The sequence below is a fragment of the Muscardinus avellanarius genome (genome assembly GCF_963383645.1).
Source record: "Muscardinus avellanarius genome assembly, chromosome: 9".
Classification (NCBI taxonomy): domain Eukaryota; kingdom Metazoa; phylum Chordata; class Mammalia; order Rodentia; family Gliridae; genus Muscardinus; species Muscardinus avellanarius.
The window spans coordinates 66,943,939-66,961,506 of NC_137795.1; the positions used below are offsets into that span (position 1 = coordinate 66,943,939).

Genomic DNA, 17,568 nt, shown 5'->3' on the forward strand with positions numbered 1-17,568 from the left:
CACCCAGCTCAAAACCCAAGAATTAATGACCTCAATTTTAAAATATTTTACACTCAAATTCCATATAGGTGAATGAGAATATGAACTCCATACCTCCACTGAGCATATCGGAAAATGTCAAGTGCAAATCTCAGTGAGCCAGACAAAGACACTAATAAGAAAAGTTGAGGCTGATAAATTAAAAAGCCTCTTAAGAGTAGAAAAAATTCACTTGAAATTACATGAAAGCAAATTTACTTGAAAGCAAAACATGGAGCTGTGTATCCTGAATATAAGATTACATGGAAGCCTCATTGTTAGAAAGTAACATTGTTGGTACAACAAAGCAAACTCTTTTTACTTTATATTGTGGTATTGTTTAGTGTGATGAGAAGAGGACTGTTATAATTCTGGGTTCATTGTTGTTATGCAGTAAATAGTGAACAAATGCCAAAAGAACAAAACACAATTAGCATTTCCTGCCTGGTTTACAGCAGATTTATAAAGTCAGTGCAGTTGGTGCAAGCTACTGAGATTTACAATTTTGGTCCTTAATACATAATGTCGAAAGCAAAGTGAAGTCTTAGTCCTGGAAGTTCAGTGCTGCCTACAGGCCTTCTAAAATCTAATGATGTTGTGGGGACAGTTTTTTAGTAGCAAGACCTCCACTGTTCAAAGCAAAGTAAAATTAAGTGAAATAAATTTAAGAAGCAAACACATAGCGCCCTCTGGTGGTGAGATTTCTAACAAATGAATCTACAAAGGAGACCTGATATTAACAGGGCCGAAAAGCTAGAAGAGCTGTGGGGATTTCTATCCTTGGGCTTCCAGACAAGAACAGGAAGATCATTAAAAAAGAAACAACCTCACCGCCCAACCAAAACATTTGCTTAAGTTAATTTGCTGCCAGAGGTATTCGCAGAGCTGTAGCCGGAGGTATGTTTATTTAGCCCAAAATCTGACCCATAACATAAAGTTATACAGCTGAAATAGGAGAAGGAGTGAATTATTTTTAAAAATGTGTGTACTTAAGATATTGGAAATGGTACGGAAATATTTACAAGGGAAGATAAATTAAGGATGAAAAGGCATCAGCTCTAAACTTTTAAACTGGAACACATCAAAAGCAAAAGCCTGTACATTTCATTTTATTACTGCAGAGAGAGCTTGGGGAACCCTCATTATGTTGTGGCCCAAGCAGCAGGAAAGGAGGAATTTATTTCTCAGCCATTGGCAGAAGTTTGTTCTGTTTTGTTAACAAGGTCCATAGAGCTTTCTTGTGGCGATGGGCATTTAAATGGTTCAAATTCCACAATATAGATTTGAACTCAAAGCTAGCTACCATTGCCTACCATAGCTCTTGGCATTAAAGCAACCCCTGATGGGTTTAGACGGAAAAGCCCTTAGGTTTGGGTTCAGCAGCTTGTGATCTCAATACAGGCCATGCCTCAGCCTTTGGCTTCCTGAAGCTGCCCAGCCACCTGGGCGCCAAGGGTGCCCAGAGCTCACCTCTCACCTGCTGTGTGGAGCTAGTTGGGGGAGGTAACAGTGCTAAGTCAGCCATGGGTCCCTCCACATGGCAAACTGGAGTTGGCTTTCAGCTTGGAGCTTGAGCCAGGGCAATGTTTTCATGACAACTGCAGCCTTTCAGAAGCAGGAAACAACACTGAGTTGTACAACACGTGGCAGTCTCTGATGGGTAACATTTGAACTCCTGAATACATAAAATTCGCTTCAGCTCTTTCTTGTCCATAAGATGTGAGGGCATGATGATTATTTTTAAGGCACCATTTGACAGTGGGAAATGTAATAGTATTCAAACAAGTGATCTCAGAGCCTTGATTTGTTCTATTATAATGGAGTTCTAGTATGTTCATTTTCTGACATGTGCCTGTTTTGCTGTTTTAAAATGGAGGGGAGGGGGCACTTTGGATTTGCCTGAGTTTAAGCTTTCTTTCTGCCCACCATAATGAACATTCTCTTCATAGTGGCATTAACTTGTGATATAATGATCTGTTATGAGAAATATGCCAAAGAATGACTTACACTAGGAAGATTTATGAAGAAAGTCTCCATGAATACTGTTCTTTTAAATAGGTTAGACCTTCTTTGTCTGCTTAGGTCATTAGTTGCAGGGAAAGACGGCTGAGAATAGAGAATGCTGATTTGGAGCAGGATATCTCAACCCCCCAAACATTTTAAACACATGCTTTCTATTTCCAAGTAGTAAGGAAAGAAAAAAATTCTGGTTCACTGCCAAATTGCCTGTGCTTTGCCTATTATTAATATTTCCCTGGACTGTCCATGAAGTCCCAGGGAAATGGAGCCAGTCTTCTGCATGTTTATTATAGTGAGTAAGTTACTGACTCATAATGGGCCCCTACAAATACTGTAAATGACAAAGACAATGCCAATTACCTCTGGAAGCTGCAGGTTCTGTGCAGCACCTGGGGTGCGGGGATTTCTTCATTGGCTGGAAAGATGTCAGCCACACTGGATGAGGAAGGACAGGAGGGACGAGGTGACTTCTGCAACCTATTGATGGTTTGGGAGAGTTCTCTGAACTTCTCTCTCTATTTATTTATTATTTTTTTTGTAGCACTAGGGATTGAACCCCGGGGTCTTCTACCTCCAAGCTACACTCCTACTTCTATTTTTTATGTTTTTGAAACCAAGTCTTCCTGAGTGGCTGAGGGTCTTACTAAGTTGCTGAGGCTGGCCTTGATCCTTCTGTCTCAGCCTTGAACTTTTTTCCATGGTATATAATAAATGGAGAACTATGTGCCCTCATCTTGGCCACTCTGCCTTCCTAGGCCTTGTTCCTTTAATCAAAAAAAAAAAAAAATCCAAATACTTGAATGTCCCAACGTGCCTCGGTACACATGCACATGCCACATCCCTGCCTCAGACACTATCCTGCCCAGGTGCCAGGCTTCAGGTGTGTGCTCCATGGTTGGCTCCTTGGTCATTCCTCTCCTGGTTGACATCCTCCTCAAAGTACAGTCATAGTATGATGTTCTCCCTATCGTACTATATTTCACTATTATTAATATGTCTATCTTTTAGACTGGGATTTTTCTGAGAACAGGATGTGTGTTTTTTACCTTCATGCCCAACACAGTACCTGGCTAAAACAAGGTGCTTAATAGACATTGTTGCAAGAAGAAATGGAGAGTGAGGTGATGCTAGAGGAGTAAGAAGAAAGAGGAAATGTCGTATTTCAGAGGGTGTGAAGTACCATCTGTTGTAAAGCCTGCATTGGTATCATGAGGGGGTCTTTTTCATACGTATATTGGTGCATCATAGTTTAACATCATAGTGACAGTGATGTGCATGTACATAACACTTGATGGGCTTTCTTTCTGCTCCCTCCTCCCTCCCCCTTCCCATACAGGATATTGAGATTGACATTGGTATTCCCACATTTGTATGTAATGTCACTGAAAGTGATTCCTTCATTAGTTCTCTCCCACCTCATTCTCCCCTAGACCACCTCCCTGGCTCCACTGGGGTTACCCTCCACTTTCTAAAGTCCCGTTTGTATCCTGATTACTCCCTAGATTCTGCACATAAGAGAGAACATATGACCCTTCACTTTCTGTGACTGGCTAATTTCACTTAGCATAGTGTTCTCCAGGCTCATCCATTTTCCTGAAAATGACATAATAGTGTTCTTTATTGCTGAATAGAATTCCATTGTGTGTGTATCCCGTAATTTTGTAGTGCAATTATCTCTTGACAGACACCTCGGTTGGTTCTATGATTTGGCTATTATGAATTATGTTGCTATAAACATGGATATGCATGTATTACTATAATATTCTGATTTAAGTCTCTTTGGAAAGATATCCAGGAGTGGTATAGGTGGATTCTATGGTGTACCCATCAAGTTCTCTGAGGAATCTCCACACTGATCTCCATAGTAGCTATAATAATTTGCAATCCTATCAAAAGTGTAGTTCCTATTTTCCCACATCCTCGCCAGTATTTATTATTGTTTGATTTCTTGATGATTGCCATTCTGATTGGTATTCATGAGGTTTTATGGAAAAGTTGTGAAGGTGAGAGTCTGTGGTGAGGGAGATCGGGCTTGTTTCTACTTTAACTAGGTCTTCATGCCAGTCCCTAGGCTGGTGTGGGGGATTAGTTACCTATGAACATGAGAGTTAGTAAAAGGTGAAAGACTTATGATCTGGAAAGAAATCAGAGTATTGAACATGACAGAAGAACCAAAGGAGGAAATCATCGAGGCCGCCTGGGCTGGCTGAGGGTGAAGCAAAGCAAGTTCTCATGTTCATACTGTGCAAAGTTTCTACTTAAAGCACTTTGTGCTTTAAAGAGACATGCAAGGAGGTGGCTAAGAAAGACTCTCACTCTTGTTTTAGTCATCTTTGCCATTGCTGTGACCAAAATACCTGGCATGACCAACTGAGAGGAGGAGGTTTATTTGGGCTCATGGTTTCAGAGGTGGTGTCCATGGCCAGCTTACTCTTGTGCAGGGTGAGAAAGTGGGATTTATTTCCATTTTTCTGCATATGGTTAACTGACGCTTTACAATTAAAAATACATTCATATACTGCTATTGTTCTTAACATGTTAAAAATATTTCTAACAATTGAATCAGTTTTAATATTTAAACTTAAATTAATTACAGTTAAATAAAAGTTAGAAAGCTGCTCCTTGGCTACCTTAGCCACAACTGAAGAGCTCAGTTGCGTGATCTAGATGCTCCCTTTCAGCGCTGGTCTGTCAGGACCCGACATCTCAAAAGTTCAGCACCTGAGAGCCAGAAAGCCAGCCTGATTTTTCCTGCAGCATGGCTAGTCAGAGGCACAGGGATGAGAAAGCCTATCTGACTCAGGGGGAGCACCACAAGGGGAATGATGATGTAGCAGATTTTCCTTGGGAGCTCAGCTGTATCCAAGCAGGCAGTAGAAGGTGGGGCTGAAGCAAAGTTGTATCCCCACAAAACAGCTTCATCTTGTCATCACAGAGGCAAGTGTGGAGAACCCCTGGGTTCTCTTTTTATATGTAGACACTGGACATGGCCATCCCTTTCACCCTGTCTTCATGCTGTCCAAAGGACTCAAAGCCCCGCCATGGCCTCTGGTCAGCATCTCCACCTCTGTTGACCATCTGTCACCTCCCTTCTATATGATACCTTGAGAGGTCACAGTCGAGACAGAGCTCTAACCTGCACACACAGTGGATTCTAAATCTTCCATGCCTGTTGGTCTCATAAATGTGATTCTTAGATTTAGAAACTTACCAAATCAGGTCATTTTTCAGAGATACAAAGAGAAATATTTCTTTGGAACTTTAAATCAGAAATCGGGAAGTTCTTATATATAATTTCCTAGTGGGAGCCAATTCTGAAACACTCAAAGTTTACTTAGGAGAAAACAGACCACAACGCTCTAACCTTGACTCAGCTTTTCAACTGGCTTCTTATACCCCAGAATCTATCTCTGAACTTATTATTTAAGAAAGCAGCCATGGTTTGGTGGCAAGTCATGGTGACATCTGGATGTAAATGAAAACTCCCTAGTAAAAAGACACACACTGTGCTCATGCAGTGGCGCGTGCTTGTACAAAATCCCAGCATTTTGGAGACTGAGACAAGAGGATCATGGTTTGTGGACAGCCTCCACTACTTAGTGAGGCCCTTTGCAACTCAGTGAGACCCTGTTTCAAAATAAAGAATAAAAGTAGGGCTGGGAGTGTAGCTCAGAGGTAGAATGCCCCTGGGTTTCATTCCCAGTGTTGAAAAAAAAAGATGACACACCAAATTTATTTTTAGCTTTTGCTTCTTAGATAGTTATTGACATCTGCTCTGTTTTTCTTTCTTGAAGCATGCCTGATATTTCCCTCTCAACATTTGTTTAAAATATTAATCTTCCCACACCCATTGGTAACAGAGCCTAAAGATTAGGGGATCTTTTCTTGGGATATTAGTTTTCTTGAAAAAATTTAATCTCATACTATCTTGACAAGTCTCCTAGAATTTAAAAATTAGATGGGGGGGCATGGTGGTACACACTGTAATCGCAGTACTTGAGAGGCTGAAATAGAAGGATTATGGATTCAAGCTTAGCCTCAGCAACTTAGACCCTGTTTCAAAATAAAAAAGGACTTGGAGTATAGCTTAGAAGTAGAATGTTCCTGGGTTCCATCTCCAATATTTAAAATAAATAAATAAATAAATAAATAAATAAATAAGCTAAGGAACATAGATAGTACAGACATTTTTACATATTTATATTAAATAGACAAATTCTTCTGCCTTAAAAAAATGCTTGTTTTCCTATCTCTCAACCACCTCTCTAGGCAAGAGTTTTCATGGTCTAATTCTTGACTTAGTTTAGAAATTAAAATAGATTAGCTGGTCTTAATATTGCTACAGAGAAACCTTATACTAAAAGTTTTTTAACCATTTGGTGGTAGGGCCATTGCAGTATAGTCAAGTTTCTGTAAATAAACCGATTGTTCAGAATATTCCTTTCAATAGAAAATAAAAGGGAGCTAAATGACAGCTCAAAATGGAACCAGAATAATCAGAAAGCTAATTTTAAAAAGACAAAATTGAGAGTGAGACCTTGTGTCAGGTGACATACTACTTTAATTTCCAGACCTCCATAATGTATATCTCTATAGAAAGAAAAGACATTGAGAACTACCCCCATAGAATACCATGTAAACTTCTCTTTTAAAATAAGATTATCTGCTGATTACTATATTTATGAAGACTGGGAAATGAACAGCTATATATAGGAAAATTGAGGATTCTCTCTTTAACTACCAGTTAAACAGTAAATTAACCAAGATATCACATTTTCTAAGTAGACAAGTTCAGGATTTAATGTGTTTTGTAGATTCATGGGATTGTATTAGGGCTTTACCTGAAACAAAAGACAAGTCAAGATATACAGGGTGGGAAAAAGTGCTTAAAATTAGTAATTTCAAACTTTAGAAACTACGGTCAATTTAAGCAGAAGCAAGCAAGCTTGGATGGAAGCATATCCTGCAACTCCGAGTCAGCATGTAGGCTGAGAAGGAAGGCAGAAACCAAGAAAAACTAGCCAGCAAGGTGACAACCAGAAACACACACACACACACACACACACACACACACACGGTTTTGAAACATCTGTGACTGGTAAACCCAGGAGATGCTGATGAGCAGGAGCAAAAAATCCAGAAGGAGCAGCTTTCCTCCTGAGGCAAACTGACTCTGTCTCTGTGAGGTTGTACTTTCAGCAGTCTACTTCTGGTGGATGCCAACATGTCTCTAGGACCTTTCCAGAGTCCAAATCCAGATGTTTTTTTCCTTAGACAGGTGGTTGTGGAACATTTTCTTAGGCTGAGGGAGGAGTGATAATGCAGCAGGAGTAAGAACAACGGGGAGTCTGAGCAGCTGGCTCATGAGCTGCTGCTGCTGCTGCCCAGTACAGAGCCCTTACCTGCGCTGAAGAGGAAACTGGCTTCCTCTGAGACCAAGGCCAGGTGGACCAGCTGTTACTGCAAACCATAATACAGAGTTTGGTTTTCTTAATACCCTAGTCTCAAGGTCAGGATTAAATAATCTTTACTCGCCTAGGAGAAAATCAAGACCTGTCTCTCAAAAGAAGAGTCGTTAAGTTGCATGGTGGTGCATGCTTGTAATCCCAGTGCTTGGGAGGCTGAGGCAGGAGGAGGATAATGGAAGGAATAGAAGGAATTTTAGACAAGGTGGGAGCCACCTTAGATGAGCAAATAAGGTGACCTAACTGAGGGGGGATGGAAGGGAGAAAGAGGGAAATTCTCTAATGTGCATGATGTACATTCATAAACATATTAAAGTCAATCAGTAAGCCAAACCTGAGAAGGAGGGATGGGGGAGGTAATGGGGTAGAAATTGAGGAAGGGCTAAATAAGTGATGTGTGCATGTGTGCCTCTACCATCTAGGACCCATGCACCAATAGAATTTTTTTTTTTTTTTTTGGTGGTACTGGGGTTCCTGGAAGCCCTTCTACCTCCGGGCTACACTCCCAGACCTATTTTTACATTTTTATTTGGAAACAGGGTCTCCTAAGCCAGTGCGCACGGCTGGCTTCGAACCTGCGTGATCCTCCTGTCTCTGCCTCCCAAGCGCGGGGATTACAAGCGAGCGCCACCACGCCCGGCTAGAAAATGTTTTAAAAAATAAAAAGTTCTGGAGGTATAGCTCAGAGGTAGAATGCCCCTGGGTTCAATCCCCAGTACTGCAATAATAAATAAATAAATACACTTATTTATATAATAACAAAACAAAAAAGCCAGCCAAGTGTGACCCTGTTTCCAAATAAGAAATAAAAAAAAATTGACCTGAGGGTATAGCTTGGAGGTAGAATGCCTCTGGGTTCAATCCCCAGTGCCCCCCACACACACACACACATACAAAGAGAATAATAATTAAAGAGGTTCCACTATTGTTCTAAAATTTGAGGATATTTTTTTATTCCTTTCCAGGAATAGAATTAGAGATAGCATGATTTTCCATAGACATTTGTGGCACCATTGGATCAGCTAGACCATGATAGCTAACTAGTAGAGAGCCACTTTAATGTAGAATTTTTAATTTTTAAAAAGTTTTTGTGATACTGGGAATTGAACCTAAGGGCATTCTGCCTCTGAACCAAACCCCCAGGCCAGTTTATTTATTTTTTTATTCTTTGAAACAAGGTCTCACTAAATTTCTGAGGCTTTCCTCAAACCTGAGATCCTTCTGTCTCAACCTCCCAAGTATTGGAATTACAGGCATGCAGCACGACTCTCGGCAGACGTCTTTTTAATGACCCAATGAATGGATCCAATGAATATATATGCAATTGTTGAATATGTTGTTTTAAAAAGCCAAAGTAGCCCACCCAGCATTTTTTTCAGTCAAAATGAAAGAAGAAACAAGTTATTCACCACATACTTGGAGTTTGCCAGCCCGTAAAACCCATAGAAAGTTTTTTGAATTATTGCTACTTCTAATATTTTCAAAGATCCCTCCCCCCATCCTCTGGTCTACACATGTCTTAAATAGGCACTGAAAGTACCACTACAGTTTACTCTCTGGGTGCTACTGGCATGAGGACTCATGTCAGGGTGGGATGGTCGAGATGTAAGGGTAGAGCCAGAGAGCTGGCTCGCCCCAATGCAGGATGATGGAGGTGCAAAGAGGAAGATGGGTCTCCTTTGGCTCTCCATGAGGCTTAGTGCAGAATGTGGTTTGGGGGATACTTCCAGGCCTACATATTCTCACCTACATTCAATTTCCTGTTATTTCCTGATGATTGCTGTCACTTTCATGTAAATTGCCGAGTGACACTGGCAATCCAACAGGCTTTACTCAGAAACCCGCAGAATTTAAAATTTGTTTGGGGGAAACGTTTTTTTGGTGGACATTTATCAAAACCAGAGAAAGTCCCTGGGTCTATGCCTTGAGCTTAAATATAGATGTTTGAGCTTGTCATCTACTTCTTTAAGCTGTCCAGTCCCATTAGAATAGCCACCTCACCCCAGTGCCTTTAAATTCCTCATACCAGTCTCACTATTCCACAGCAGTGACAATTTGATCCCCTCAAATCCTTCTTTCCAATGGACACTTGGTTAAAGCTCCCCACAGAAGAAACATTATTTAGCTATTTGTTAGGTCTGACAGATTCCTATTCCTGAACTCTAGCTGAATTTTCAAGTTCTTTAGCAGTAGTTAGGACAGATAACCATCACCCATTTCCCAGGCAACTGTCTTTCCATATCAGTTTCTGTACCACTAGCGTTCATGATTACCAACAATAAAAACTAACTCTGGTTTAATTTGTAGAGAAAATGAATTTGGGGGTGGGTGCTATGAGATAGTTGATAAAACTGATTAAAAAATTTCAGAGAATTAGGTTGGAAATAGAAAATAAGTTAGGCAGCTCCAATGGACTCATTTATGGCCCTTCGGCATTCATATATTGAATCCCTAGTCCCCAAGCTAGTGTATTTGGAGATAGAGCTTTTAGGAGGTAATAAGGCTAAAGGAAGTCATAAGGATGGGTTCTTAATCTGACAGAATTAGTGGCCTTTAAAAAGGAGGAAGAGAGCCAGGCGTGGTGGCCCACACTTATAATCCCAGAATTCAGGAGGCTGAAACTAGAGGATCATGGTTCAAGGTCAGCCTCAGCTACTTAATGAGGCCCTCTGTAACTTAGTGAGACCCTGTTTCAAAAAAAAAAAAAAAATAGGGCAGGGGGTGTACCTTGGAGGTCGAATTCCCCTGGGTTCTATCCCCAGACCTGGAAAAAAAAGAGGAGACCTCTCTCTTTTTATTCATGTTCATAAACAAGGAAAGGTCACCTTCAGATGTAGTGAGAGGGCAGCTATATGCAGGACAGGGAGAGAGCCCTCACCAGACTTGAATTGACTAGCACCTGATCTTGGACTTTCCCTCCTCCAGAACCATGAACAAATGCATCTCTGTCATTTGAGCCATCTACTCTACGGCGTTTCATTAGGGCATCTGAGACAGCAGCTAATTCAGCAGGTCCCCCCACTTTACCTGCCTAGTTAGAGAGCTGACCCTCCTGCACTTCCACCTGTGTGCTCAGAACTGAAACTCTACAGTCACTGCTCCTCCCGCTCCTTGACCCCTTGAGATTCCAAAAAGCAGGGAGCCCATTAGTAGGCCCAAGTTCCCAGCTCCTGTGTTAGATGTGAAGGGCAAGACCAAACAAACAAAAAAACCCTCCAGCATTCACCTTCTACCTTCCATCTTGTCTGCAGAGGCTGTGACTCCGCTTTGATCTACTGTGGTGTATGCCCCTCCAAAAAAAAAAAAAAAAAAAAAGGTGTTTGGATACTGGGTGGCTAAAAACATATATTGGGAAAAATGCTCTCTTTGGTTTAAGAAGAAAGAAGGGAGGCAAAGAAAAAAATATTTATTATGTGCCTGGCACACTCATATGCGTTATTGGGCTTGTAGTGTTGCTGCAGAATTTATTCACCTTATAAATCAGAAGTGCAGAGAGAATTCAGCTCCTTTATTTTGTCTACAGCTGTCTATAACACTACTGGTTGTCAGGGGAAAATGTATTAAATAAACAACCTTAGTCCTCTCTTTTATTTTTAACAGTGTCTGTAAGTATATTCCATTAATCTTGTGTGGAAATGCTCAAACTCTCATAAAGCCTCACTCTCATCTGTGTCTTTCCCTACGACCCTGGCCAAGTGTCAAGGGGAGAGAGGTGACGCCCTGGTTTCAGGAAATGGGTGAGGTGAGAAAATGAGAGGGACCTGGCCTTGTGCCAGTCCTGGGTAGCATGCTGGCTGATATCTGCTCTCTGGCATGATGACCTTTGTCCACCTGGCCACTGGCACCCAGTGCTGCAGCCTGCAGCTGGTGGCCTCATAATCTGTTCTTTTGACTTGACTTGGCGGTGTTCCTAGGAAGTATTGCCCACCTCCCTCTTGATGACATGGTCTCCTCTCAGCTATCATTATATCCAGGCCTTGAGCCAATGCCTTTTTCTCTCTCTAGCCCCTTGCCCAGAAATCTACCTCCAGCCCAAGCATCTGTCCACCAAGCAGACCCCTGGCTCACTGACTCTCGGTTCAGTGATTCAGTGCCCATGCCTCAGGATATCTGAGGGAGGGAGGCACCCACCAGTTTTTCTCTCTGTCTTATCATTCCAACCTCCCCCAATGAGGCTCACTGCCTTGTGGTGAAAGAGACCTGTTATATAACCATCTCCTCCCAGATTCCCAAGCAAGGAGTACTTCCTGCTCATCATTCTTTTTTTTTTTTTTTTTTTTTTGGTGCACCATAGTCATACATCGTAATGGTGTACAAGATGGTAGAGGCATACATGCACACATCACTCTTTATCAGTGACAGAATCAAGATATACCAGGTCTGAAAATATTACAGTATAGCAAACCTTTTGTTCCCTGAAGAAAAACAATTTAAATGTTTCTTAATTCAAGAAACCTGTAAAGCTTTACCTCCAGCATGACATGGGAGATGTTACATGGATCCATCTCCCAATGCAACTGGTAAAAATTACACACACACACACACACACACACACACACACACCTATTTTAAATTTCCAGAAATAGTTGTAAGAGCATAAAGCAAATGTAAAAATATTATTAGAATAAAAAACTAAAATTTTGTAAAAATATGAAGAGTCTGAGGTGTTTAAATCATAACTCACTCGCCGCTTGTTCCCAGTTGGATTTAAATGCCAGTGCAATGGGGCTACCTTTTTCTCCAGCTCCCTGTTGCAGTGCTGTGTTACCGTCCTAGGAGGAGCAGGATATTACCATTTCTCATTCTGCCCATAGCTCCCTGTTGCAGAGACTAAGTTCCAGACAACTGTGGCTGTGAAGTGAGTGTTTTTCTTCCACCCCGGGTTGAGAGATGAATGTTTTACCTTGGGTTGATCATGCTGAGAAATGCAACTGCGGCATCCCACTTTGTCATATATCCAGTTCCTACAACAAAAGTGTCAGGCAATGAAAAGCATACCATTGCACCCTCCCCAATTCAGAACCATGATTCAAAAAATTTTCAGAGAGAGAGAGAGTTGGTTGGGGTAAGCATGCCATAAACTAGACAAAATCTCTCCTGGTGGGAGGTGCTGGGGGAGAATGTGGGGATGGGGATGTTCAAAACAACTAAGACTGTGGTATAAAGCAAATAAGAGGAGGCAGGTAGATGTATTAGATATACAAGCTAAAATGTAGATCAGCTGATCTACCAAGAAGAAACAGGGGGAAAAACAGCTAAGAAGAGCCCTCCTGGGATCACAAGTCTTTGAGAATGGTTTTGATAGGTTAGGGGTGCCGCTCAAGTGGTAAAGCTCTTGCCTAGCATACACAAGGCCCTGAATTCATTCCCAGCACTGACAGGCAAAAAAAGGAAAAGAAAGTAAAAAAGGAAAAGGAAGGTGCGTGACCTGGGTCATTTTTACAATACAGCAACCAGGCAAAAATGAGTGGACTTCACAGTAGATGTGGCTTAGGAAAAAAGTGCAAAAACCTGTTATTCTAGAGTGCCTGTGCATATGTGCAGAGCTACGTCCTTCAAGGAGAAATATCAGAGATTTCACACTAAGAGAGGGGAGAAAGATTTCAGCAAACGAATCCACCCAGTCATTAAATAAAAATAAAAAAGAATAAACCTGGAGGTAGGAGTAACCAGTGCACAAAGTTGCTATAGTATCTTCTCTAAGCCATCTCCCAACAAAGAAATTACAAAGCATGAAGAGAAAATAGAATGTCTGACCCATGCACGGGGAGAACAGTGGGTAACAGCAACTGTGAGAGCTAGCAGCGCAATTCCTAACAGCCAAAATATGGAACCAACCCAGGCCCCCATCAACAGATGAATGGATTGCAAAATTATGGGAAATACACACAATGGAATTCTACTCAGCTCTAAAGAACAAAATCATGTCATTTGCAAGAACATGGAAAGTCCTGGAGAGCATTGTGTTAAGTGAGATCAGCCAAGCACAGAAAGAGAAGAGATATATCTTTCCTCTAATATGCCCAAACTAGGGAGCATTGTGGATACCAGAGGGACTCCGGATAATGGAAAGGAAATCTCAGCAAAGTTTAAATGGAAAGATAGGAGAGGAAGAAGGCTAAACTTGATTAATGAGGGTCTATATCCATATATGTGTAAAAGTATGAATATAGCATGGTTAACCTGGACAATCATTGGTGGGAGGGGGGGAGGGAAAATGGGGGTTGGGGGGAGAGGGCACCAAGTACAGTTTAAATGTATACCATTTATTTTCAATAAAAATATGTATAAAATAAAATAAATAAATAAATAAATAAAATAAACAACAACCAAAAAAAAAAAAAGAAATTGAGAGCAACCAGGGAAACTTTATAAAAATTTCAAAGCACTGTGTGTGTGAAAATTCTGAAGTTCAATATAAAAACTGAAATAAAATATTTATTAGAGAGATATAACAGTACTTCAACTGGCAAAAGAAACACTTAGCAAACTTGAAGATAAACTGATAGCACACAACATGCAGATCAAAGAAAAAATAATAATGAAAAAAATGAAAAGCTCTTTAGAAAAATGTGGGGTACAATTAAGCAAATCAGTGTAATGTAATGGGAGTGAGTGCTGGAAGAGTAGGTGAGAGGAAAAGGATTAGAAAAATATTCAAGAAAATAGTAGATGAAAACATTTCATTTGATGAAGAACTTTAACCTATAAACTAAGAGGCTCAGCAAAATCCAAATGGGATAAATTCAGAGTTCCACAGACATATCACAGCATATATCCTAGAGGTCAGAGACAAAGTGAAAGAAAATGTGGCGGAAATAACATGGTATCAAGAATCTTAAGAAGGGTTGGCATAAAATGTATTTTTATCTCTAAAACAGAAATATATCTGTAAATATATACTGGAAGTGGCCATCTGGATTGCTATGTAGAGGAACATTCCCCCTCACATCAATTAAGGGTATCTTCCATGGCATCAGCAGGGAAGCAAGCATATCTTTTATTAGAAAACACTGGTTTAAGACAGTGTTTTGTGTTATTTACAAAGTTTGCATTATTTGCATGCTGTTATAATTGGATAAAGAGATCATTATTTTGCACACTTTGCTATTTGAAGAAATTCTCCAATATCCATTATTTTTCTTATCTGACTTTCTATTGTCCTTATGAATTCATATTATAAACTTGCATAAAAAGACATCTTATATTTTGGGGATTTGAAAGAAGTAAAGAAGTAATTTGGGGAACTAGAAACTGTAAAATGTAGCGCAAACAATGACAACCAAGAAGAAAGAGCATCTTGCTTAGATCTTGTGGCATAAGGCAAGAAAAAAAAAGTCAAAACAAATAATTAGTGAAGGACATGGAAACCAGGGAGGGAGGGCTTTGAGTGGTCTCCATACATTTTAGATAGTCAAGAGGTTTAAACCCAGTTTAGGCCGGGTGTGGTGGCGCATGCTTGTAATCCCAGCATTTGGGAGGCTGAGACCGGAGGATCGAAGTTCGTGGACAGCCTCAGCTACTTAGAGGGGCCCTCTGCAGCTAAGTGAGACCCGGTTTCAAAATAAAGAATAAAAAATAGGGCAGTGGGTGTAGCTCGGAGGTCGAATGCCCCTGGGTTTCACCCGCAAACCCGCAAAAAAAAAAAAAAAAAACAGTTTAAACCAGTGTTAAAGTCACCCTAATCCTGAGCCCGAAGTCCTATATATTTTCCCTTAATGTGTCCCAGTACTGAGCCTGTGAGCAGATGGACAACCCGTGCAAATTAGAGTGGTTTGTGAGGGCAAGGAGCCTGGGAGGATGTCTCACCTGATGATTTATTTAAGAAGAAATAAAAATAGCCTCCTTGGTATTGTCATAGAATCATAGCATGGATAAGGATTTTTGTAAAACTGTTAGCATGTGATTCTTGTTTTGATAACAATTCTCATAATTTTGTTGAACTGGCCTGAGAAGCTTTCCTTTTCATAAGTGAGGTAGTGTTTGGACTACAAGAGAATAACCAAGTTCTTCCAACAGCCCAAAATTTATAAGGTAAAATGCATTTCCTCGTGGTTAACAGGCAAGTGGTCACCTTTGCTGTCTGTGTGGCATATTGATGGCTCAAGCTAATTTTTTTCTGGTAATAGGAAGTATGATTGAGCTGATGGCTCAAGAAAGTGAGAATAACCTTTAATTCCCTATATCTGGTAATTCTCTAGTGTCATAGACAACCTGGAAGCACCTCACATTTCTTAATTAAGTTATCAGGCATATGGCTATGCATGAAATATTACTCTGGATAATATCAGTACCAAGGTAGGAAGAAAAATATGAAAAATATGATGAAATGTGTATGAGTTCATCATTTATTTTACTGCTCACAAGGGGTCAGATTTGCTCTGTGCCTTGCTAATTGCCTAATTCCCACTGGTTCCAGACCTACACTGGCTGAGGACATCAGACATTCATATAGTTGTGTTGTTGTTGTTGTTGTTGTTGTTGTTTGCGGTATTGAGGATGGAACCCAGGGGCAGTCTACCTCTGAGCTACACCTCCAGCCCCATTTTTTTCTTTATTTTGGAACAGGGTCTAACGAAGTTGCAGAAGGCCTCACTAAGTAGCTGGAGCTGCCCGTGAATGGCGATCCTTCTGTCTCAGCCTCCCAAATGCTGGGATTAAAAGCATGCACCACCGCTCTCATCTTCATATAGTATTTTTATGTCTTCAGAGAAAACATTTAAAATATCCTTCCATTCCTATTTTCTGCACTTTGGCCTCCATTTCTATTTTGGTTTGTTTAACCTTCATAATATTCACATCACCTGTAAATTCTTTTTTGTTAAGAGGATACTGTAGCCTGGCAGGGTGACGCATGTCTGTAATCCCAATACTTGGGTGGCTGAATCAGGAGGATCAAGGTTCAAGACCAGCCTTAGAAACTTGGTGAGACCCTCTTTCAAAACTTAAAAAAGGATTGGGGGTGTATCTTGGAGATAAGAACACCCCTGGGATTAATCCCCAGTACCACACCCAATATATATATATAATGTCTACCAACTTTCCCCTCCTAAAATGGATCAAGAAAGTGTTCTTGCCAAAAATCAGGGATTCCTTAGTAATGATGAGCTTTGGGATGTGTTGTTTTCCCCCAGATAAAGAGGACAGAAAGATATATTTCTTCAAGTACCTGGATAGACAACTTGAGCAGCTGTTTTCTTTGTGTAGTTCATGCACAGTTGTAACTTCCACCAAACCAGCCAGCAGAGCTAAATAATGTCTCCCCTGGCCCCCGTCATCTTCAGGTGCTTGGAACAAGCAGATACTTTTGCTGCTGCTATGGGGATGCTTGGGTGGGCTGGGGGTGATGCATGTTCCTGCAGTCGTTACTAGAAGTGTCAGCTTAGGTAAATTCATGTTCATCTGGGACCATTTTTTCATACTCTGCTTTGATGTACCTTAGTTCTTGAGATCTAAGCATAAGTTATGTTGAGCATTTGTTTTGTGAGGTAGAGTGAAATTCAAAGAGGTGGGGAAATTTTCTTTCCTTTTCACCCTCGCAGAGACTACACACTAAGGAACTGGGACTCCCCACTCGCCTATGTTTAGGTAATCCTTGGCTTGGCATATTTGGGTAAGAAAATGAAAGGTTTGCCTACATAGTTGAAATTTCACATCATCTTATATCATCTGAAGCCTATTTGTATTTGGGATCATTTTATTTGGTTTTGGTTAGGCATAAAAGTGTTCTGTGGTCTCTTATTTTTTTCAAGGCATTCTGGCTTTTGGAAAATTGAATGATTTCATCCCTGCCCGGGTTTCCTATGAAATTTTGTATTTTTACTTAAATTACGTGATCAATTAGTTATGTCAGCTGCCCAAAATGTACCTTTTTATTAATAGCACCTTTTGTCAATTCATTGGAATTAGAAATTGCAGCCATAGTCTGAGGCTGGTAACATCTTGCAATAATTTATAAATATTACTTTTTTTAAAAAATAAAGCCATCACAATTGCTCATTCGTGAACTTTTTGGATGTGTCCCTATGTGAGAAATCACATTTGTATTATTATTAGTTCTGACAAA

At 40.5% G+C, this 17,568-nt stretch overlaps 1 protein-coding gene across 6 annotated transcripts in view; it reads left to right on the plus strand.

Annotated features, from left to right (window-relative positions):
- Positions 1–17,568, plus strand: part of DYNC1I1 (dynein cytoplasmic 1 intermediate chain 1) — a gene marked incomplete at both ends in the record, with an annotated part of 291,578 nt that overhangs the window by 52,964 nt on the left and 221,046 nt on the right. The gene's annotated exons all lie outside the window — the stretch shown is intronic.